Source organism: Ornithodoros turicata, chromosome 3, assembly GCF_037126465.1.
Source record: "Ornithodoros turicata isolate Travis chromosome 3, ASM3712646v1, whole genome shotgun sequence".
NCBI lineage: Eukaryota > Metazoa > Arthropoda > Arachnida > Ixodida > Argasidae > Ornithodoros > Ornithodoros turicata.
The window spans coordinates 6,320,518-6,345,610 of record NC_088203.1 but is presented as its reverse complement, the minus strand read 5'-3'; the positions used below and the strand labels follow the sequence as shown (position 1 = coordinate 6,345,610).

At 45.3% G+C, this 25,093-nt stretch overlaps 2 long non-coding RNA genes across 2 annotated transcripts; one reads left to right on the top strand and one right to left on the bottom strand.

Annotated features, from left to right (window-relative positions):
- The first annotated feature begins 5,401 nt into the window (after positions 1-5,401).
- LOC135389839 (uncharacterized) lies at positions 5,402-9,003 on the top strand. The gene is made up of 4 exons (XR_010421600.1): positions 5,402-5,842; positions 5,909-6,086; positions 8,700-8,764; positions 8,945-9,003. It is a non-coding gene; the product is annotated as an uncharacterized LOC135389839 (long non-coding RNA).
- A 14,733-nt stretch (positions 9,004-23,736) lies between these two features.
- On the bottom strand, positions 23,737-24,573 carry LOC135389838 (uncharacterized). The gene is made up of 3 exons (XR_010421599.1): positions 24,355-24,573; positions 24,040-24,072; positions 23,737-23,749 (listed from the first exon to the last, which is right to left on the bottom strand). It is a non-coding gene; the product is annotated as an uncharacterized LOC135389838 (long non-coding RNA).
- Positions 24,574-25,093: the final 520 nt, after the last annotated feature.

Here is a 25,093-nt window from a genome sequence, read left to right as displayed (position 1 = left end):
TTGTCCACCATGTTGCCCTATTCCGATGCACGGAAGCCGACGTTTTCGTTGTCCCGTTTATTTTTTAAGCTGAGTATGGCTTCCACAATTTTTCTGCAGATTTCGCACGCATAAATGCGCCATCATGCGCCACCGGAAGTTCGTTAGTTAGGTAGGCAACAAGCTATGTGCCTAAATGCGGGTCACGTTATTCTACACACACCCTGTATATAGTCTTAATGTCTTAGTCTTATGTCTATAGTCTTAATGTATAGTAATGTAATGTATAGTGTGTGAATGTAATGTATGAACAAAATGTATACAGGGTGTCCCACCGGAAAAGGGCCAGGGGCTAAAGAAAAACAGAGTGCTCTACAGAAATGGAACCAACTGTACGTGCTTGGCAGTTGTGTGGTCTACCCAGAAATACTTTTTTCATCGCCCCTTGACAATTAATTAGCGGTCATTAATTTTTTAACTTTTTAATTGTCGACTTCAGCTCTCAGATATCAAAGAGGAAGTTGCAGTACATGTCGAAAAGAGACGCAAGAAAAATGGTTCGATGTCGCTGTGGTTTCGTTTTTTCACGGGTTTAAAAGTTTGATTCAGATGCCGGGCGGACCGCAGATCGCTGCCCAGAATGCGGCACACGCGCACGACGATACACTGACCTTGAGATTAGCGCTTGGAGACCATCCTTGGCCCACGTCACACAAGAGGAAGGTATTTCACCTGTTTCACGGCACACCTATCTGGGTGCACTGCAATCGCCGCGCAGGGGAAAATACGCGCAGGGCTCAGAGGCAGGGCCCAGGGGGTGCCGTAGTTTCGCCTCTGGCCTCCTACGACATGACACTCAGGTCGACAGGTCACTCACACGACAGGTCACTTTGGAATTCTCAAATGTCAACTTCGTGCGAGAGAGTTAGTGTGGTGGCCAGGGATAAATGCAGACATCGAGCAAATGGTGAAGGACTGCAACATGTGCGCGCAACACCGCACCGACAGGAAAATGCCGCTAATGCCTACATCATTTCCACAACGTCCGTGGGAAAAGGTAGCAATAGATTTGTTTTGCCTAAACGGACAATGGTCGTTAATTGTCACCGACTACTACTCGCGCTACCCTGAAATTGTGCGATTAGCGAGTCTATCGGCCGGATTGTGAACCACTGCAAGTCCATTTTTGCTCGACATGGCATACTGAACGAAGTAATATCCGATAACGGACCACAGTTCGCCGGTGCAGAGTCATCAGAATTTCGAAAATTCGCAGAGGAATTCAAGTTCAAACACACCACTTCGAGCCCGAGACATCCCCAAAGCAACGGCATGGCAGATGCAGCCGTAAAGATATCAAAGGATATATGAAGAAAACGGGGGATCCGTACGAAACGCTTCTTTCCTATCGGTCAACACCCCTCAAGAATGGCTACAGCGCAGCCGCACTACTGATGGGTATACGATTGCGAACTTCACTTCCCACAGCGGAAGAAATGCTGCTACCCAAGAAGGTAGACCACGAGGCCGTAAAGAAGTGCGAAGAGCTACTGAAAAAGAGACAGAAACAACAGTTCGATAGACACTACGGCGTTCGACCTCTCTCTGATGTTGATGAGGGTCAAGATGTATGGGTCATCGATGTACAAAGAAGAGGATGCGTGAAAGGCCCAGCGTCAACAACAAGTTCCTATCTTGTGGCAACAGAGAGCGATGATCTTCGCCGCAATCGGTCGCATCTCATCCCTCTGTCACACCGTTCACGTGATGACCCATACAGTTGGCCGAAACTACAGACCTCGCAGATGCACAAATGCATGAAAGAATTAGCATTGGTGAGAATATGTCTCACACGCATACCAGAAGTGGACTCTGCATTACGCCAAAGACTTTTCCTGAGTCAGAGATTTCCAAAGGAGGGGAAATATGAGGTATCTGGCATTCGAGCTCAGCCGTTGACTCATCTTCACACCGCGTCTTCGCACGGCGAGTTCAAGGCTTTCGCGTGTCATATTCCCAACCTTGTTTATCTTTCCTGGCGGGCTTTGTCTAGAGGCAGTCCGCACTTGGTACTCGTACAATAAACAGCTCTCTTATAGCGGCAGCTGGACTTGGGTTTTTGTTCCTCTGCGGAGTCTAACGCACAACACGGTCATCGCCAGCCTCTCAAAGCTTCGCAAGCTTTAGGTCCCGTCAAAATATTGGGTGCTGCACGAACTCCTGGACTTTCCCGGTGCAGTGTGTACGTGGCCTGCAGACTGGATTGTTCAACGTTATAGCTTGTTATCGAGAGAAGCGTATTTTTTTAAGCCCTCAAGTCAAGACAAGTGTTGTGAGTGTGAAGTGTTTTTGCTTGACAAGCTAGTCGAGAAAACCCGTGTGGTAACTGCGCAAGAGCGTGTTGATCTGCTGCGACGAGCAGCAGAAATTCCACTGTGTGGCGGAGCTGACGACTTCTCGATGCTCTCATCATGTCAGGTGACAAAACGTCTTCAGGCTCAGCTGTGCACAAAAGCAGAAACGTTCTTCAGCGTCAGTTGCACAGGACAGTCACCAGGACAACGCCAGGTACCCATGGTGAACCTCTTGTAATAGACAGTAGCTCTAATGTGATGCCTGCATCGAATATGGACAGTTATATCTTGATATACGTGGACCAATATTTATATTTCTCCTGATTTGCAGTGCTCACTTGTATACGTTGCAAGTACCTTCGCAAGGCCCTGCAAACAAGGAAATCTCGTCTAAAAGAAAAGAAGGCGAGGAGAAGCGCTCCTGAGATCCCCCGGGCTTCCAACAGGAAACTGAGGAAGTTAACTTCAAAAGTTTGGAAACTCAGCACAAGTATGTCCGACATGATGAAGTCAACAGCAAACTGCTCCGAGACTCTTGTACAGCAGAAGCTCCAAGGCCTGGCACCAAAGCAACAGCTGGCAGTAAAACAATGCTTCGAAGCAGCAAAAAAGAAGAGTACACGAGGCATGGAATACGACAAGGAGAGGATGCTGGAGTGCATACTGCTAAAGATGCGTAGCCCAAAGCTGTACGAGTACATCAGAAGGCAGAACGTTCTGGTTCTTCCCGGGAGAAGTACAATCAGGAAATACATGTCGAGCTACATGGGGCATTTTGGATTTAATGAGAAAATTCTGGAGACCTTGAAGCAGAAGACTTCAACTATGGACCCCTTCAAGCGGCACGGTGGTTGGTTATCGATGGTGGCACCGATGGTGGCACCGATTGGCATCGATGGTGGCACATTATCGATAAGATGAAACTTTCTGAGCACCCTTCTGTCGACACTGCAGGAAGGATCGATGGCTTCGTAAACTTGGGCCAGTATACTACAGAGGACCGGAAGCACCTGCTGTGTGGCCACGGGCTTGTAGTGATATTGTTCCACTTTTGGGGAACTGGATGCAGGTTCTGGGCGTGTTTGGCAGTCAAAACCAATGTCAAGGGCCACCTGCTAGCAAAGATTATCCTCGAAGCGACAGTCTTGGCTGAGAAAGCAGGTCTGTTCGTGGATTATGTCACGTGTGATGCAGCTGCATGGAACAGAAAAATGTGGCGAATTATGGGAGTGAGAGCTACTTCCAAGGAAATAATTTAGAAGAGGGTGCACCCATCAGACAGCAAAAGGTTCCTGTACTTCTCCTCGGATTTGCCTCATCTGATAAAAAATCTACGCCACAGGCTACTTTAGACAAGCTTTCACACAGGGAATCGTAAGTTTGGTATTTCATAACAAGATATGAAATTGCTTTAGAAATAGCACCTTGAAAATATTTTGTGTAGTGTGATTTGTTGTTCGTTTCCGCTACTGCAGGTGTCCCCTCAACCCCTCAGAAGAGAACCCCTCAGAGAAGCCCTCAAACTAGATTCAAACAACGTAACTTTGAAGGCGATGCCCAGACTGACTGCAACACACCTCGACCGAAATAACTTTGAAAAAATTTTCCCTATGCTTTCCAACAGTTTAGCTCAGAGTCATTGAGGGGTATCGACCTCTACAAAGTGCAGCTCAAAGAACGCTGTGGAAACATCGAAGCAACACAGAAGTTTTTTTTTCAGGTTAGCATTGCTGTGGCACAATGTGTATGAACAATTTTAAACTTAAAATTCTTTGTTTTATACTATGATGAAATCACTCATTTTCATCATGACGTCTCGATACCCAGCAGAAGCTTTGCGGCTGGACTCTCCACAACACCAGGAATTGCTGGACTTCATTGACTTCCTCGCAGAATGGAAGAAACATTCGGAGAAAGAGCACTTTCTAAGTGATTCAACAGCAGAGGGCCTGCGGGTCACAATCAAGAGCTCCTTAGGACTTCTGAACTATTTTCAATTTGAGCCACGATACTCTTACCTGATGACCTCACGGCTGATTCAAGGTAAGATTGAAAACTTTTTCGGTATAGTAAGGCAGTCATCTGGGTGCAACTCACACCACACGCTGCAGCAGTTCTTGACGACAGTTAACTGCCTCGGTTATTATAACCTTGCAAAGAGGGTTGTTCGGTCAAATGTTGGTGATGGTGTTATCAGTTTCCTTCTGGGTTTGAAAGACCAAAAAGAGGCTCCTTATAAGCATCATCACCTAATTGACATGCTTGTAAATGGTGGGCGAGTTGAGGAAGCTGCTACTGCCCTTCAAAGTAGCGCGGTTGTTGCCGGACGTCAGTACAACATCCAAAGGAGTAACTCTAGGTTGATATACTACGTGGCAGGGTATGTGGCAAGAAAGTGTTTTATGAAATGTAGGTGTCATGTTTGCAAGGATGAGCTGTTGCTTCCTGCATCAGATGGGAGGGGCTTGAATGCGGCTACTTTCGCTAGCTCTTGTGGTTTTGGTGGTCTCCTTTATCCCTCAGTGAAGCTCTTTAAGTTCGTCACTGAACTTGAGGAGATATTCACAGGCTGCTTCAGCAGTTCCGAGCTGCAACATGAGAGCATCGTGGACTTGATAGAAATCATGAACACGAAGGAGGTTTGTGATATTGGTTGCTCTGAGCACAGCAAGGTGTTGAATGCAAAGCTGATAGGATTTTATATTGTGACAAGGATGCATTACTATGTGAAGGGGCTGAATATGTCACGGGATGTTACACGTCGAAAAGCGCAACAGCATTTGAAGTTGAGCCGTCTGTGAGAATTGAACAGTGTTTGTAAATGAGTGAAATGTTTGTAAATAGGCCGGTAACTTGTAACATCTGCTTTACGCTTGAAGCTTTATCACGTTGCTTGTAAACGACAAAACAAAAATGAAATAGATTAATATTGTTCGTGTTGCAATTGACACAATATCTTTGCGGAATATGCGAGGCGCCAGCGCTGCTCCATCAGCGCAACGCGCACCCGCGCGCACGGCCCGAGGGAAATGTTTCAAGTGAAGGCTACCGCAGCGTCGCCGCTACACTCTAAATCTGGTAACTTTTAGCGTTACTTTCAAAACGCCGTAACGTATACTTCAAAAGATACGCCTCTATTTTTTAAAAGTTACAACCCAAATCCGCTGCCCTATATGTGACATGCAGGGTTACAGTTCGGAAATATTGGTGACGCGGACAAAGTAACCGATAGATTTCCTGTCCCCGTAATTTAGAAGTAACGGCGATGTAACTTCTAAGATTTCTCTCGCCCCTCGGCATCACGCCATCGCCGGTTAGCGCCCCACTGGTCTCACGTGCGTCCCCCTCTCCCTCGTTTTGTCCCTGTCGGTGGCCCTCTGGACCCCGCGTCCGAACGGCGAGCCGGTTGGAGTGAAGTTGTTTGCGAATACTTGACCAGTAATCACGTGCTAACAAGTGGTTAGTTCGACGGCGACCGTGTTCGTTTTCCTTCATGACAGCCAGAAGAGGTAAGTGCCCGTGTACAGCGCTGTGCCCATCTGGAATACTTGACGCAAATTGTCAAATTGTTTCAGGAAGCCATGCCGTTGGAAAATCATGATCTCCTGGGCGTTCGGCGTGGGAATTGCAAGGAGAACGACTGCTTTTGTCCAAACTACGTTACCGAGGTTGACGATAGCGGAAAGCCCAAACGGGTACTCTGCTGTTATTGTGATCATGCGCCGGGAAAGCACGCTGCACTCTCCGAAATTGGTGAGCGATAAGATACCGTTACTTGCCGTTACTAAAGGAGCCGTTACTTAAAACCGTTAAACCATTACTAAAGGAAGGTCGCTATAGTACTTCTCGGACTTAGAAGACGCGCCATCTCGTCCGTGAATACGGCGGTGGTCTTCTCCGGTGTAGTGGAAAAAAGTACGGAAATTTTAGCTGTCCGTGCGTTTCGCACGGTGGGCACATTGCTTCTCGTGGGTTTGCGTGTTGGCGCTCACAACAGAGCGATGTCAGGTGCAGCCGTGGCCTGTGGCCACCTTGACGGGGCAACGTGAAAATGTTTACGATGTTGGATGATGTGCGGGGCTCTCCAGGGGACGGGGAATATCCAACGATTTACCCAGGAAGTTGGTTCCGGTGGCCAGTCTTGTTGAGCGGGCGGGTGCTGTCAGCCTGCAAAGCTGCGGCTTGTCGCACAACTGCCTGCCTGTTAGTGGGTGGTTAGTGGCGCTTTCACTAAGAGTGTGGGCTTATGGTGGGTGCTTGTGTTGTCAAAGCTTCCTGTGTAGTTTTGTGGCCTTCATATATCCGAGCGCATTCTGTACGGCTCATCTTTTGCCGATTGATAGGGGTTGGGAGGGGGGCACACAGTAAAAAAATAATCACTGGGTCTAGTCGGCGAAACCAAGTGTGATTTCGTCATCGAGTTGGACCATTCGCGGCGAATGGGTACCACATTGGAACCAACTGGAGTGGCCAGTTGGTCCTAATGGGTCACCCGTTCGCCGCAAATCGTTCAACTGGATGGTTTCAACTGGATCGTTGTGGTTGTGACTGCACTTAGTGTTAGGTGCCGAACAAATGCGACCTGGCTTTGCGTATATGTCGAGTGGTGGCAAACTTGCCACGGGAGTGATCCGTAGATGCCATATTTTTCTACCACGTAGTGTTTAATATAATTTATTTTTTTAATATCCAAGATGTTTCATGTTGGTGTGCCCGGTTTACAGGAGAACGGCGGAACAGGGAAACATGGGGTAAACGGCTTTCGTCCGGCAACAACATTTGCCAACATCGGAGAGCAATTTTGGCTAATTTCAACTCAAGTAAACTTAATTTATTGAATTGAACTCTGAAAATTTTCTAGAGGAAAAACAGAACGGCCGTCGCGGATTCGCCCAAGTCTATAGCAAAAAATGCACTCCGAAGGGCAGCCGGAGCAACTAAAATAAATTGCGGAAATTGCTCTTCAGCGGCATTCACCCTTTAGTGCAAAGAATCGCCCCAAGATTGAGCGACGAAAGGGGCAGATCAAGTCATGCCTCTGTTTGTCTCCTCGATTTTCAGACTGGTAGCAACTGGAGTTATTGGCATGTAACAACCGCGTGTGGAAAAGAACGTGTGACATTATCACTCCCATTCATCACTCATTCTTCGGTGGGCGTTTCGCGCTGAAATTTTCGAGCGGCTAAACAGCAATTTTCGCAATTTTGTTAAAATTACTTGGGATCCCCTTTTTGCTGCACTCGGGTGATTACGCGGCGGTCGTCTGTTTTTGTAATACAAAGGGGTTGGCTAGGAAAATTTCAGAATTCAAATAAAGAAATTAATTTTATTTGAATTAAAATTGCCCAAATTTTTTATTTTTTATTTTTTGTACCCTGCGCGAAGTGAGCGTGGGGCGTGGGACGAGTTTGTTACACATGACTTCGGGTTATAGGCGATGTGGGCAAACTGTTAATCCTCGTTTCACGGCATCGAAATCAATTTGGGTTTCGTGACGTTTCTATCACCGATTGCCTTCGGCCTAACCACGGATGTGGCGGAAATTTTCCTAAAAACGGGTCATTGTGGGTCGTCTGCAACGTGGCTTGTACGTGTGAAATTATAATACTTTCCCTTTGAGGATTTTCTGTTTATTTTTTCTTTCTTTTTAGCGCAAGTATGCTTGTTGCAATGGACTGCCAATGCACAAATCATATTAGGTGTTTGGCTACGCAGGTACAGGTGCACAAGGTGCCAACTGCCACACGCTTCCGCTTGAGTCTCTGATATTGAGTCTCTCTCTCTCTCTCTGATTGAGTCACTCATGATATATTTTATAACAGCGATAGGAGAATACGAAGCGCTACTTTTCAGCTACTTGAATAAGAAACAACTGCTACTTTTCATATACCACCTGTTTCTTATTCATGCAGCAGGAAAGTAGAGCTCGTGTTTTAATGTTTCAGTGGAGAAATATTACGCCATAAAGGGAGCGATAAAAGAAAACAGGAATCTATCTGTGCACTAGTTGAGTAATAAACAGGTGCTATTTGCTTTGTAGCACTTGTTTATAACTCAAGATCCACGAAATGTGCATCCGTTTTGCTTTTCTGACTCTCTTTCTGAAGCGATCTGTCCCCATGGAAAAACACCCTGTATGTGTGATGAAAATGGAACGTTATAAAAGTACGCTTGCAGTTGGATATTTCTCGGTTGTTCCCAACCAGGTTTTTGGCTGACATGGCCAAAAAGAACAAAAGAGAACAAAATTAAACTAGAAACTGAATCAGTTTCTAAGCCATCAAAGCCGAGTACAGTAGAGAGTACACAGTCCTATATGAAGTCCTGTTACGGCTAATATTTCCTGTTCCTGTCATTCTTTTGCAGCCACAAGTCAAGTTCAGGAAGGCACGTCACCCACCATGCCCTTGAACAATGAAGTCGACGCAATGGTACGGGACCACTACTGCAAGCACTGTAAAATGTCCACGACATCGCTTGCACGATTCCAGAGGCATTTTCATGAGTCCTCCGACTGCTTACCTGCATGCATGTCGTGTAGCGCCACATTTACGACTTTTCATAGATACCGCACCCACTTGCAGTTTTGCAAACCCACTGAAATGTTTCAGGCTGATCACTGGGAGGACATTGATCCCCTTGATGACGAGCATAGTGATGAGGCTGAATCAGGAAGGGCCGCCCCTCCGGAGGTGTCTGGGGAGTGTAGCCGAGAAGTACGTACAACTGTTTCAAAGTTAGCGAGTCTGTGCCGCATGCTTGAGGGGCAACATAGATGCTCGAAAATTGCAATCGACACTGTTGTTTCCAGCATTGAGGATATGTTCAGCGAGCACAACACGAACCTGAGCTTCTCACTATTGTCTACAGATCATCAAAGAAAGAAATATTATGAAGAATGTGGGCTGTACTTAAAGTCAAAGCCAGTTCAGCTGTCTGAGAGCACTGTTGGCTACTATATACCTCTGATGTCACTTATCGAGCACCTAATGGGACACCCGAAGTACTTAAACTATGTCAAGTTGCCGCAAGGACCAGAGAATAATGGTGTTCTGAGAGATTTTGGGGATGGCTTGAGAGCTAGTAACCACCCCATTCTGGCAAAGTGCAGCGAAAACGTGCTTAGTATTGTACTTTACAGCGACGACATTGAGCTGAGTAACCCTATTGGGGCGAAAAGGGGTCTAAGGGGAAAGCTGAGCATGTTTTACGTGACATTCGCGAACATTCCACCTCATGAGAGGTCTAAGGTGAGCAACATATTTTTGTTAGCTGTAGGCCATGCAAAACATCTCAAGACAGCCAAGGCCAAGTCCTTGCTCCTTCATGATTTCATCACTGCCGTAAATAATCTGCACGACGGAGTGACAGTGGTAACCCCAACAGGCACTGAAGTGGTTCATGGCAGCTTGCTAGCTTATATTGGAGATTCGCTCGCGGCACATAACATGGGCGGATTCAAAGAAGGATTCAGCCGCAACGTTCGACTTTCCTGCAGAACTTGTAAAACTGAGACAGCCGATTTCCACAAGCATCATTATGATGACCGTTGCACCCCTCGAACCAATAGCGAAATTAACAAGCAGGTTCAGGCGCTAACCGCTGCAAAGAGTAATGCAGAACGGAAGAGGCTTTCCGCTGAGTTCGGGGTAAATGCTGGCTCTGTTCTCTCTGAGATCCAACATTTTTCCTTAGTAGATGACATCTTGTACGACCCGATGCATATATTGCTCGAGGGTATCGTACCGCGTGAAATTTCGCTCTTTGCAAAGTACCTTATTTTTGATGGCAAGGTGGTCACCAAACAAGCTTTGGATCTCGCTATAACTAGCTTCAATTATCATCATTCCGTTGAAACAACGATGAGGCCGCGTGCGCTTGATTCGGATTGCTGCCCTATATCCTCAGCATCAGCAACATACATGCTACTGTTGCACCTGCCACTAATGCTCGACAGTTATATAGCATCTTCAGACGAGCCACACGCTGCATGCTTGCTGTTGTTATGTCGCATCACCCAGGCGGTTCTGTCACCACTGATAACAGTTGATGGACTGGCTGACCTTGAAGAGCTAATAGCACAACACAGTAGATTGTATGTTCAGTGCTACGGCGCTCAGAAATTTCTACCAAAGCACCATATGCTGGTACACATCGTTCGACAAATAAAGATGTTTGGTCCAGCTCGGCATCACTGGACCATGAGGTTCGAGAGCAAGAATGCCCTAGCGAAGTCAAAAAAGCTATGGAATTTCAAAAATGTCCCCCAGAGTGTTGCTGAGATGTACCAAATGAAGATGTCGTTCGACCTGTGGGACTCAGATGGAAAGCCACGTGAAGGCAGTAGCACCCGCAGTTCAAGTAGGACAATGACTCCATTCCCCTTGCTCCCTGAATTTGTAAACTGTGGTGTTCCACAAGAGCAGGTGGGGAGCATTGCACTCTCAGTTTCCTCAATCTTTGTTAACAATGTCAACATTAAGGAACAAGACATAATGGTGATGGGGGATCCAACAGAAAATGCAGAGTTTGTCAAAATCAGGAATATTGTCCTGTGGCAGGGTACCACGTTTTTTGTTTGTTCTGTTTTGGCAAACGCAGGCTTTGTGCACAAGTTGAACGCGTTTTTGTTGCAAGAGCGAGAGGAAAAATCTGTGCTGAAGGAGTGTCACTTTCTGTACCCGTGGCCACTGCTTAGCTATAACATGTGCGGACGATTGTATTGTATCGCAAAGTGCTTTCACTATATCCCACAGGAAGATAGTAGCATGGATGTAGTAACGAATTGAAGAAAGGGCATTCCTTAGGCGTTGTCTGTGTAGTTACGCAGCAGGAGTGGAAATAATAAAGAGTGTTTTCTTTTGCACTTGGTTAATCTCTTGTGCTTTATAGGGAACAGTGTGGACACCAGACGCCCTCCCGGCCTTTTCTACGTACCTGAGCCCACTGCTCGAAGGCAGAGATATGTCCAAAGAGCAACACGCACACCAGTGCCTCCAGTTGCGACATGAGCTTATTCAGCACCTAAAGTAAATACAAATTATTTGAAAGTTATTAACACTGGTGGTAGCAGGCGGTCTTGGGTTGAGGACATAATCCAAGAGTATAACGAACTGCCCTTGCCCATTAACGCGTGTACATTCAACCGTGAACAAGCAGGGAGTGCACAGTTTCGAATTTGTTCATTTCATACCTTATTTCTTCTTCGACTTTCTTGCATTTCTGAATCCTGGGCATACCATTCTGCACCAACCCAGTTCGCCACCACCACCACGAACATTTTGTACTGTCTGGTATGTGTCATGCATATTTGATGTTCTTCTTGCAGCAAGTATAACTTGATAACAGAAGGAAGCAAGGCACGAATTCGTTGGAAATATAACTCGCTTGGAGCAGCACTGGCAAATGCGTATCCGTATATGATGTGGGAAACAGCCGATGGGCGGTCCTATAAACGATGTCGTTTTGCTTGGGTGAGTCTATTTCTCGAGGCTGGTATCTGAATACCGGCTGCTGAAAACCAGAGCTTTCACAGTATTCATTGGGTTAATTCCAATGTCCCTTTTAGTCACTTTTTATCCGTCGACTGAGTTCGTTGAGGAAACAAAGACGATACAGACAGAAGCGGAAGGTCGGCACGCCAGCGCAGCCTCAAGCTGACCCCGTCCCACCAAGCAATCCCGTGTCACTAAATGATGCTGTCGCAGAGCTCGAGGTGAAGCCTGTTCTTGTTAACGTTTTTTTTTTTTTTTTTACTTCAGTAATTTTCCGCACACTTCCTTGCACGTTTTCTCTCATTTTCTCCTTCTTTCTCTACTCCCTGTGCACATGCAACGTACGATTAAGCTTCGGTCTCCAGATCCCTGCATCTTTCAATGTTGTGTGACCCTTTGCAGGTGATTCAGGTGAACGATAATCTAAGCATGACCAGGATGCGAGAAATTCTGGCTATAACACTCAGTACGAGAAAAGAAAAACCAGAAGACAACCTTCCGCCATACTTGCTACGTGAGGACACGGTAAGTCATGTGTTATCTCCCATCATTATGTCTATCCCCTGAAGCTTTCGGGGATGCAGCTGAATTTTTTCTCAAATCCGAGGGGTAAAAACTGAGTCAATAACTTCATGCAAAAAATTCATGTAAATTCGGGCGGAAAAATAATGAACTGCACAATTAGGGTCCTCGTCGTACCGTTTATCTAGAATTTTAGAACTTCGGGGCGTCATTATATCCTAAAAGCTGCCTTTAAACCAGTTTCATTGCGTGAGTGTACCATTTTTGTTATGTTCTTACTGACGCCCCTGTATCATTACAGCTAACAATCGAAGCTGAATTAAGATTTGCAGCAAGCATCGAAAATCTTGAGCTTACCCTTCGTTCCATCAAGAATGGCTTTATGGAGATTACCGGCGAAGTACCATGTTATATCGCCGTCGAGGAGTATTTGCGGTCTAGACACGCTGGTCACAAGCTTGTTGTACAGGTAAGTAGGAATTATGGAACTTCCTGTGTCTGGGAGGAGCAACGTCACTACATTCTTTTGGTAGCGGTTACGAGAGTTATTGAGTGTTTGTTTGCAAATAATTAAGTGACCGTAATTCACCACGTTGTGTTGTACTTAATTGAACCTGCCAACCAACTATCCGCATTACAGCAATTATTAATAGCGATGAAGGCCAATTGTGATTGTAACCTTATTATTCAATATGATTATTGATACTAGGCACTGCTATTCGGTATGGTTATTCCTTATCTTTTCTGTTTCGTTTTTGAGCGAGGAGCTATGTCTCTTTAGAAACACCAGGCCATAGAAACATTTCATGCTTTTTCTTTTTACATTTGCCATACTGTAGTCTTCAAGAGCACAGTCTCCGAGTCCCCCAGGCCCAACAATCTACTTCGACGTGTCGGACAAGTCCTTGTACTGCGGACGTGAAGGCGAAGTTATTCGACTGAACTCTTCGTGCACGCTAGAGAACGCCCTAGTGTTGTGCCTTGTTGTCTATTACGTAAAGGACTGGTCTTACCCCATGGCTTATGGACAACTGTTGCTACTTTTGCAGAGGGCATTAGCCAAAGACAGCCCCCCTAAAGGATGCATGAATGCCAAGCTTAAAGAACTGATCACGCGTCTGGAGAAGAAGCGCATCTTGTAGAGATAAGAATTTCCAGTTTCAATTGCCTTCTACAGGGTGTTGCACAAAAAAGAGGCCAAAGCTTGAGCCGTATTTAATTATTGAATACTTGTATCAAAGAGATATGGCGCAGGAGGCGTTAATGGGAAAGCTGTAGTGGGCGACGCGAGTCAGCGAGAAACAACTGGTCACAAGCCTCTGTCTCTTACAGACAGCAAGTGTCACAGCCGAAGTTTAATTGTTAATTGTGATAATTTTGAACTTTGTTAGGCAGTACATACCTGTCTGGGTGGTACCTGTGTATTTATGGGCAGTAACCTTGAAAGCTACATCTGGCATCAAGTGATCAGTAACAAGTACACATTTATAAGGTATGCTGTTCTCAGCGTATAATATCGTCCACTGCAATCTTCCCATTGGTACTGTTTTGGACGAAAGTTTTCCAAACACTCAAGTTTGTCTGTTTTTATTATTATTTCTATGTGTACACAAGCACGCGAAGCTTACACATGTACTGACTCCTTATGCTCAATATATATATTTGAAACCTATCTTTGTCATTATTTCCAGTAGTACCTACAGGCACCAATGTGATACTGCACACCAGGTACAATGCTACTGCTCTCTGTGGACTTAACAGGGAAGACCGGACCACGAAGGAACACAAGTTTGCCTTAAAGTTTGCCTTAAATTCTCTACGCATACCCTTAACCCCAAGATTAGAGGTGTGTTCATAAGGTTCTCCGGACTTTAAGACAGTGACAGTGGCACACGCGAATCAGATATTCTGTGTTTCGTGTTAGCAATTCGCATTGTCTGACAACCCGGAGGAACCTTGCATTTCATCGTGTCCGAGTGTTCCTTTAGTTGTGCGGAGGGCAGTACAAACCACTGACGCAATTGCGTCAGTGGTTTGTACTGCCCTCCGCACAACTAAACGAACACTCGGACACGATGAAATGCAAGGTTCCTCCGGGTTGTCAGACAATGCGAATTGCTAACACGAAACACAGAATATCTGATTCGCGTGTGCCACTGTCACTGTCTTAAAGTCCGGAGAACCTTATGAACACACCTCTAATCTTGGGGTTAAGGGTATGCGTAGAGAATTACGGGCACAGTCCCCTTAATATAGACGTAACGACGATAGTTTAAGGGGTGACAGCGTACCTATAATCTAGGAGTTATGGGTATACGTAGTACATTACGGATACAGTACCCGTAATATAAACGCAACAGTGAGAGTTTAACGGGTGTCAGCGTATCTTTCATTTAAAGGGAACTATCAGAAACGATGAGGTTCTCTAAATAGAGGGAATTTCTTGATCGATTTTTTCCCTTTATATTATGGTTACCAAATTTAGAGTGTAGCTTTGTGCATTTTGAGAACCGCTGCGACCTGCCGAACGGGCCACTGCCTACTTCTAGTCCACTATAATCGGGGTATGAGACACGTAATGCAGTGTGAGCGGGATTCCGACACTCGAACGGTGCAAACCCTTACAAAAATGCCAAATGAGTACGTATAGGGTGTCAGTTGTGTTTCTTTTAATTAAAAACTCTATAGAAAAACGAAGTGTAATGATTTTCTCAATAGAAAGTCAAAAGAGTTTCTACTGCGTCCACCACACATGTATTTCTAATGATGTCAGTCAGAAGACTCCCTATTGAGTTTCAAGTGACAGCACTGTTGAATAATTATTCAACATTACTGTCACTTGAGACTCAATAGAGAGTCTTCTGACTGACATCATTAGAAATACATGTGTGGTGGACGCAATAGAAATTATTTTCACTTTCTGATGAGAAAACTCATTACACTTCGATTTAAAAAGTAGCTACTTACTCAACGAAAATCCTTTACAGAAATCTCTGTAGTCATCAGTGTTAGAGAGAAATATTACTTTCTCCCCATCTTTCCAGCATATTTATTTGTACTATTGGATAATAGTTACGGTCAGATCCAAAATGTGTACCACCTACAAAGTCACTGCCTCCAGCTTATGTGAATAATCTTATTCCAGGACACCTTTTGCATGTCCTTTTTATTCATGTATTTTCTCTTCTTAATTTTGTTGCTGAAACACAGCTGCAACATACCCGCTTATTCTGACAGGAAAGAAGTTTACCGACAAATGTTACTTTCTCGCCATCTTTCCGGCATATTTATTTGTACTACTGGATAATAGTTACGGTTAGATCCAAAATGTGAACCAGCTGCAAGTATAATTAACTTATACATCAATCTCATAAAGCTACCAGCAGCAAAAATTTTGAAATACATATGTAGGTTTTGTAGATTTATGACAGACATCAATCAAATCAAGCATGTGTCAGAGCCTCAGAGGGTAATAGAATAATGTACATTATTCTATTTAATTCAGAAGTTGTACACTAAAAAAACGAACACAAATGATAACATTTGCCTGCAAGTTCTCCTACGGATATACAAGTCACAGTAAACGTAAAAAGAGGAACGGTCTCCCAATATCTATGACAATACACACTATAGGGGCCATAAACAGGTACACAACGTGCGCATTTCTTTGTGTTGTATTATTGCAACTTAGGCAGTGAAAACTCCTTGCAATTACTAACGCTCAAAAATAAAAGGTGCTTGCATACAGGTGAAATATTCACTGCACTCTTTCGCATTTTAGCTCCGCCAGGCGCTCTAGGTTTACGTCATTTTTACGTAGCGCTTGCCTCACCAATTACAATCGAGTGTTCCACGTATTTCTTTAATTCTTTAAGGGTAATTTCTTTACCCTGCTGGACTTCTTTCTTCGGGAGATTGCAAGAACATAACAGAATATATAAGAATATAGATACTTTATATCGTGGCATTTCTGTAACAGTTGTTCGTGCCACAGCGTTGGTGTTTATCAGTCAGAACTGGAAAATTTGAACTTTGTGTTGTGTTATAATTCATTGTACTACCAGACTTATGGTCGTGCTCAATTCCATTTTTAGGTGGACATTGGAGGAGGGGTTCTAGTGGAACAGACAACTTTAGACAGGATGGCAAAGATGTGCAATGGTTCAGCAACTAAATATGCACGAGCGTTGCTTCGTGCTGTCTTCTCACAAGAAGAGTTGAAAGAGAAGTCCCTTTATGGGCAGGCAAGCAATGCCCATCGCGATGTGCCAGTAAAGGAGGGTCTGGACACCGTGCGTCTGGAGGCAATGCTAGGTATTCATTTTTCATTTAGGTTGAGGTCATATATATGATTCCGAGAGTGATGTTATTGTACAGGGTGGTCAGTGAAAGTGACCATCACTGAAGGTTGGGGTGAAGTACTGGCATGACATGATCTGGAGTACATGGACTTCAAATGTGACATTCTTGGCTTTACGGATGTCTGGATTTAAGCAAAATGGCCACTTGAACCATAAGGAGTATACAGCAATCTATGTGATACAGAGTCAAAACGCAGGCTAACTGATGATCCATGGTGCAGATTATTAAGCCCCGTAGATAATTAAAGAACACAGGTACGATCACACCGGCAGGAAAATAGTCTCGTGTGTTCTGCGAACGAGGTTGCGGATAGGCCACATCTTCCTCACGCACAAATTTTTACTCTGTGGAGAAGAGACACCACAGTGTGTGCACTGTGCAGCAGTGTGTGCACTGTATTGAACTCCTCTCTGTCATGCACATTCCTATCACCTGCCCACACCACGAAACTCATCGTCAGTATCACTTCACAGAGTTTTGTACATATTTCCTGCCTCTTCGCCCAGCGCTATTGCTCGGTGGTGAGGCTATCATCCCTTTTAGTAGATTTTTCAATTTTTTAAAGGACATTGGAATTTTAAATCTTTCGTAGTTTTAGGCTTGCTTTTTCTCTCTTTTTAAACATCGTACCTATTTTTAACTAATCACGTTTTAATCACAGTGTTGGCGCACTATGACCCGTGTTGTCGATGCGCCATTAAAACACCAATCATCATCATCATCATCACTCTCTGTGCTCATTCTCTACTATTTCACAAATGTTTCAATATCTGCAATGGCACTGTGGTGATGTGTAATTCCCCGCGGGATCATTATTTCCGTCCACACAACCAGGGACCATTTTTTTCGGGACCAGAGAATGCTCCACCGGGACAAGGCTCTACACAGTTTCCCGTCAAATCCACACGAAGGGCAGAGGAGAAGAACATGGGCGTTTGGCAGGGAAACGTACGTGTCACGAAATAAGTTACTCCGTGGATTCTATCTGTCTTCTTTTATGCCAATGACCCTAATTGGTTGCCATATTGATACCGTATATAGTTCGTGTTGTGCTGAGTGATGCCACGTGTGTTTTCAATTCAGACACGAACTTCCAACTAGCTTGAGCCTTGTCTGACTCATCTAACGATACTTCTACATCCCTTTGCGGAGGTGCAGCCGTTGCAAGGTTCCTGTAAAAAGGATAAAAGAAAACACAAGCGAGTGCGGTGCACACCAGCAAAAGCTAAAAGAATTACGCTGACATGCCTGCTTCTGCATATAGTCTTATGCCTTATTGACCGCTGAGGATCGAAAGTAGTCGTTCGCGGTTGAAAGCGATTTTCGATTTTCATGAAACCCGTCACATGGACTTTTAACTGGTTTCGATATCAGACGACTCACACAAAACGTTCGCTTTCCCACGCTACGTGGCCGCGGGAAGCGCCACCTTTACTATATGCACGAGGCGTGTACTAGTACTCCCATCCGAGAACAGCATGACTACCGACGTTACTCCTGTAGCGGCTCTTCGGGTCAACAGCGATGTGTGTGGAACGACGACAGCGCCAAATTTATGTTGTGCGTAATTATGGAGCTGAACGTCGCGTCGCTGTTAGACTCGAAGCGGCAGCGAAATAAACCAACTTTCGAAATGGTCCAGCAAAAGATGGTGGACATCGGCTTTGGTGACTTCACGTGGACGCAAATACGGAGCCACCGGAAGAATATGAAGCAGAAGTATAACGAGGTAAGCATTTAAGCACAATTGCATCTTCGTGTCTAATAATACGCAATGAGTGCACGGGCATTTTGAATGAGTTCGGAAAGCACTGTTTCAATAACAACTACTACATGGATGAAGATGAGATGAGGTGTTTCATAGCAACAATTGCGATACCATACCTCAAGGCGTGTGGGATGATATATGAGTGGGATAACAATGAAAAGGACGAGGCGAACACGCACCACAGTTGCAAGTTTTTTACTGAGTGCAAACCCATACACGTCATTAAAATTAGTTGTTAAAACCAATCTCTTCATTCCGCGCGTTTACCTACGCGACAGCGCACTTCTAATGTGGCACGTTTTGCATTGGATAAGCTCTTTGTCGTCGCGGCTTGTTTTTCCTAATTTCTTGAACAGAACTCATTTTATTCTGCACAGTATTCTCGTATTTTCCTACAAGCATGTAACGGGGGTCGTCTACATAGCCTTTCATTCTGCTGTGAAGATATGCTGCAGATTGGCACATGGCCGAATTTTATGAATTTTATTTGCTATCAAGGAAACAACTAAACAAGGTCGGAGAGGCCTGTCACCATCATGCTGGAAGTGGTTCCAAGAAATGGATGGCATTCTTGGTGAAAGTAGAGTCAGGCTTCGCTTCTGAGTACCGACACTGAGGTCCAAGGGAGAGCAGGAGCGCCATCTTGTTACCGCACCACACCGGTACCATCCCCAGTTGAGGATCAAAGACGGCTAATATCATGCCCGCTGTGGGATAGAGTAGAGACACTAAATAAACTTCGCTTCAGAGTATCCACACTGAGGCCCAAGGGAGAGCAGGAGCGCCATCTTGTTTCCGCACCACCCCGGTAGCATCCCCATTTGAGGATTAAAGACGGCTAACATAATGCTCCCTGTGGGATAGCGAAGCGTGTATGCTTGTTGTGCGATAATACATGTATTGTCAACCAGAAGCGTCCCGAGGATGTCAAGGTGAGCTCGAGGCCGTCAACTGCTGCTTGCAAACGAAAGGAACATTTCACCCGCGCACGATAGATGGCATCGTGCGCAAAAGTGCGCGTGGGTAGCGTGGCGCGGAAACAAGATGGTGCATGCTCGCTCTTGGAACTTAGTGTCGATACTCTGAAGCGTAACTTATTTAGTGACTCTAGGATAGAGAAGCGTGCAATGATTCTTGTGCGATAATCCATGGATGCCAAGGTGAGCTCAAGGCTCTCAACCTTGAACATAGGTAGAGGAGGCAAGCAAGCTGGTGTATACGATTGAACGGAAACATTTGCTTGAGTCTGAGGAGCAACGAAGGGGCACTAGACGGGACGGACATGGGACAAGAACCGACAACGACGACTCAAAACCAGCAAATGAACACTCTACTCAACGTAGAGCAAGTGGAAGAAGCGATAACGAGAATAGGAGGGAGGCTAGCCAGGTCTCACAGGGCAAGTAGGGCAAGCAGGTCATTGGGGACTAGAACGGAAGGTTGGCTGACGCACAAAGGTGTGGTGGCAATTTGGGAAGCTTCCAGCAAGAGGAATCCCAACTGGTTGTTGCAGCAACAAAGGCACGTCGTGAAAGTGGGGTGACAGTCTGCGCACGACTTTAAGTGCGCACAGAGTTCCTCTATGTTGAATAAAGTGTTTTCATTCACTTTTGAGTCACCGTTCTTGTCCCGTGTCAGTCCTGTCTAGCGCCCCGCCCCCTTCACGGCTCCTCAGACTCAAGGAGATGTTTCCGTCCAACCGAAAACCTTGATGAGCTGCTTTCAATAGGAAGGAACAATTTACCCGCGCACGGTACATGGCATCGTGCGAGTACGTCTGGCTACAAAGCCGCAGAAACAAGATGGCGCATGCTCGCTCTTGGGACTCAGTGTAGATACTGTGAAGCGAAGCTTATTTAGTGACTCTAGGCAGAAGACCCTGGGCAACAGCAGCAGAAAATGAGGTGGACAGTGCCGCTGCTGGCTGTGCCATGACCCATGAGATAAAGGGTTCGTATATAACACTCTGCATTTGTTTTCTACGATATGTAGTGCAAGTTGAGTCTCATGCTGACATTCCATATCTTCTGCAGAACATGGGTTTATAGAACAACCATCAATGCTAGGTGAATTATGGTTTTGATATTTCAACGATTTGACACTTCCTGCAGAGTTGTGTTATTACAGGAAATGGAGGAAGATGGAAGCTGTGGTATGAAATGTTTAATTTTTCACCACAGAACCAAACACGAGTACAGACTTTTCTGCTGGCGCCACACACGTGGAAGACGACTTTGAAGAGGAAGCAAATATGGGGTTGATGTACTAAACTGTTCTACAGAGACACCTCCTTGCAAATCTGAGGAATCCCCTGTCGCCCAAAACAGTAGTGGCAGTGAAGTGGCACAAGTACTAACAGCATTGAAGGTGTGTGAAATTTTCTATAGACCTGAATTTCCGCCAGATTCAGTGCGCCGCCATTTTAGGGCCCGCCGCGCCACCGTGCGGGATTTTTTTTTTTTTTTTTTGTGACTGCTGGTCTTTCGAGTGAACGCATTGATGAAGGCGGCGGCGATGTCTATACCTGGCTGTTCAGACGTCCCGTTGACAATAAAAATAGGGGAGTGTTGCATTTCCTTAAGCCTAAGGAAGTGGCTCTGACGCTTATGGGTTAGAAACACAGCTCACGCGTTAATTAAAGCGAGTAAACGACTTAAAGGGACAGTCGCATCGACCACAGATCGATTCCGAAACCACAGTAAAATGAGATTCCCCGTCCTTCACTGACCATGTCTCCGAAAGTCCCGTTCCGATCGACGGAATACTTTTTGCATAATTCGTGTGTAAGCGGCGCTACAGCAGACGACGGAAGCGGGCGTCAAGCGGAACTCCCTGCTGAGAATCTTTAGCAACGTCACATGGAATCTGACCAATAAGAACGCGGCGAGCCAGAGGAGTCCCCGCGGCTTGCAGCTTGCATGAGCAAGGTCAGGGAGACGAAGGCGAAGGCACATACGGAGATGGCGGACTCGGAACGCGGAAGTGGCGAATCGTGCTGTTCAAATGCCTTTAGTAATAGCTCCCGTGACGAATATACATGTTTGATGACGGCCCATATTCGACGGATACGCTTATTCTGCAAGTCGCTGGTGATGTACGTGCCGCAGCTGCGTTAGCGCAGCAGAATGAGCCTCAGGACCACTGCTTTAGGTACGTTCATGATCGGAGTGCTCAATACTTAATCCTGTGACATTCACACTACGACGCAGGAAACAATCCAAGTGTTTGTGCGGCGTCTGTGTTCCTCAGGAACTGGATGAGTACCTATATGCTGCAGTGCTGATGAAGTGGTAGAGTTGTGCAACGACGGCACGCACCACACGCACGCATCACACTTTGTTCCCAGCTCCCTGTCATCGGCCAGAACTTCTAGTGGTGTATCTACCGCAGTATTGCAGCGGCGATCACAGTCTTCGCCTACTGTGCCCACGATAGATAGGCACGTCGAGCAATCCTTATTTTCGTAGTTGTCGTCGTTGTTTGTACACACGACGAATGCCCCATGAAAGTTACGAAGGCTCTAACCAACTGTGCAACTCAAGGGCCGGGTTAGAATTAGAATGATTGTCAGGAAATTAACTATGCTACGTGTTTAGGAAAGTGTCCTTTCTTTTTACAGCTACGTCAGGTTCACTGCTTATTGCGTGTTTACAAGCTGAGTTTGGAGATTCCTTGGACCGAAAAACAGACGACAGATACCTGGGTGTGTCGTCCGCGTGATTCGCCAACGTTTTTCCATCCTGGTCCTATCAGGACTATCATCTTTAGTGTGCCTCATTTCCTGTTCACACCTACACCATAATAGACTTGCGTAGTTTCCAATTGAGAAGTGCGAAACAACAGAATCTGTGTTACCACAGTAATCCCGAGAAGTGCAAAGGAATAGGCAGGAGCAATAAACTACCTGGCCATAAGCGACAGTTATACTTCTAATGATAGTGTAATGCTTCTTATCGTTGGCAGTATTATAGCATGTGAGGGATATAACACGTCAAATAATTTCAGGTAACGTTTCATAACTCACTAATGGTACAGTTACACCTCATTATCGTAGTAAGTGATACATCTGTCTGGGAATGTCCAAAATTTGTCATTCCCACGGGAGATTGTTCTGCCTTGATACAGCAAAACAAATTTTGATACCTGCCATTGATCCAATTTTTTAGCACCACTGTCTTGAAAACAGCTTTCAAGACTGTAACTTCAGAGATCCTTGGCAGAGCATTACCTCTTGTCTATGTATTATAATAATTATTATAATGACAGGCAATAAGTTACGCAAATGTGAATAAATCTCTGTGTTGACTGAGTGTTGTCCATTCAAGAGCTATTGCACAAGTCCACATCCAACTCTTCACGCACAGATATTTATTATTTGCTATGCACAGACAGTCATCAGCGTGCACCACACTGGCAATGTCCCTCGGGATCTGAAGCGGGGACTCACAAAAATAAAAAATAAAATAAACAGTTTTGTAAGTACTTCAATTGCAATGAAAATGGGACGATTGGACAGTAAATTGGATGGTTTCATTATAACAGTGGTACACAGGAAAAAAACTCGGGGTGTTGGGGGGGATCTGGATCGATCTCTGGGCATAACCAAGTGTAAAATTTTAGAAGGGTTAGTACATCCTGCAATGGCCCTCATGCCTCAGACCCCACTACTCGATTAATGCACCTCCCTTTTACAGTAAGAGGCCTCTTACTATCTACGGCATATCCTATCAAAGCTCACAGGACAGCAAATTTGGCCAATGCTTATGTGACAGTGCCTCGTAGAACATGCAGGTTTTCTGTTGAATTGACACTACATCTCTGGTCGCCCCTTTAATGTCTGGAGGTAGGTGCATCATTTTACATTTAACCAGCAGTAATGTATAGCATTGCAAAAAAGGAAACAAGGGCTTAATCTCAACGCTGCATCAGCATCATTCATCATCTCACAATAGCGTTTTTGTTGTCAGCCTCTGCACAAAGATTTGGGTGGACCTGAAACGGACCTTTTTTTTTTCTTTTCATTTCCTGCTGTCAAGTTATTTTGTCTTGGCATGTAGCTGTGAGATGTCAGTAGAAGCCATGAAGTCATTCTCTTTACTTCTTGAACTTGGATGAAGAAAGCACTGTTCTGGAAGATCCTAATTTGTCAGAGGCGTCGTAAAGGCATTAGTGTAAAAACCAGGTCTCTCAGCAAAATTGCCGTGCACACACGTACATTGTTTGATGCCGTTTCATGGATGGATGGGACTTGATCAGCAGCACCTGTCCTTCTATATAACACAGAACGTCAAAAGTGCACCTCAAGTTGGCTACGACAACCGCAAAAACCGCCGCCCTACAGCACACAAAGAGTTTACAAACAGAGAGATAAAAGGTAACTGGGAAGTGGGTTATGGCGCTTATGTTACGGACAGAGGTACTGTTTGTATAGTGCCTGTTTCTAACACCAGCACACAAACAGCGTCAGTTCTTCCTTTTAGTGATCGGGGTTCATAGTTTGCGAATTGTTCTGTGTCCAACAATTGTAAACACATTATATGTATTTAAGTAATATACGTACCACTTGCGCTTGACCCTGTCGAACTGCCTGCAGCTGTAATACACATGAAAACCAATCATGTCTACCACATTCCACAAAAGTCACAGGTTCAGTAACAGTGAAAGTTTCATGATAACGCGTCCGACAACGAGAAAAGTCAATCACGTTCATATGAATGACATCACTTGAACTTGTTTATTGTATTTTATTTATCTAGTTATTAATCATAGGTTAGGGGATACCTTACGTTGTACCGATTTCGTCTTTTGCTGCTAAGTTACTCACGCGCAAGAGTGACAGACCCGATTGGGAAACTACATAGACATTGTGACTTACTGTCGAAGTTGCTGGCTCGCTTTGTTCGTGGAACACTGTCGGAACGGCGTCAAGTTTCAATTCGTTCCTTTTTTGTGTCAATCCAAGTTGCACTTCCATGATGTTCTCATCCAGGTACACATTATCGGTGAAATGCGAGGAGCATACACGGACAGCATGAACACTCCTTGCTTCATCTGGATACCCGCTAGTGATGTAGCTGCTTCCAACTTTCGCTTCGTCTGGTGTCTGGCTGTAGCTGTATCCTTGGCGTGCGAAATCAAACATCGAGGTTTTCGAAGGAAGTTTTCCTGGGGTCGGGAACGCTGCGTCGGTTTCCAAACGACGCAAGGATGCAAGCGTAGCGATAGTATCCGAGTCACTAGAAAGTGTCACATGTGAATACGGGCGACGTGCCGGAAAAAAACAAAGCAGCCCCAGACTTGGCGGCAGACGACAGCGTCCTTCACAGCGGATTAGCCAGATTCGACCTTGCGTCACGCGATGTTGTTGGCGCTGGCGCTTTCGAGGATCAAAACGAAACCGGATCTTTTAAATTCGATTCCTCATCACCCGGTCCGTTTTGGAAGGAGAAAATTTGGCAAACAGCTCGTGGTAGTGTACCGAACACATTGGTATTGGATTCGTAACCACGGTTCCGGATGCGACAGTCCCTTTAAACACGCGGTTGAACGGTGTATCGCCGTACACAATACCACGATTCCTAGGAGATGCTCTACACGTGGGACGAACTGTGCAG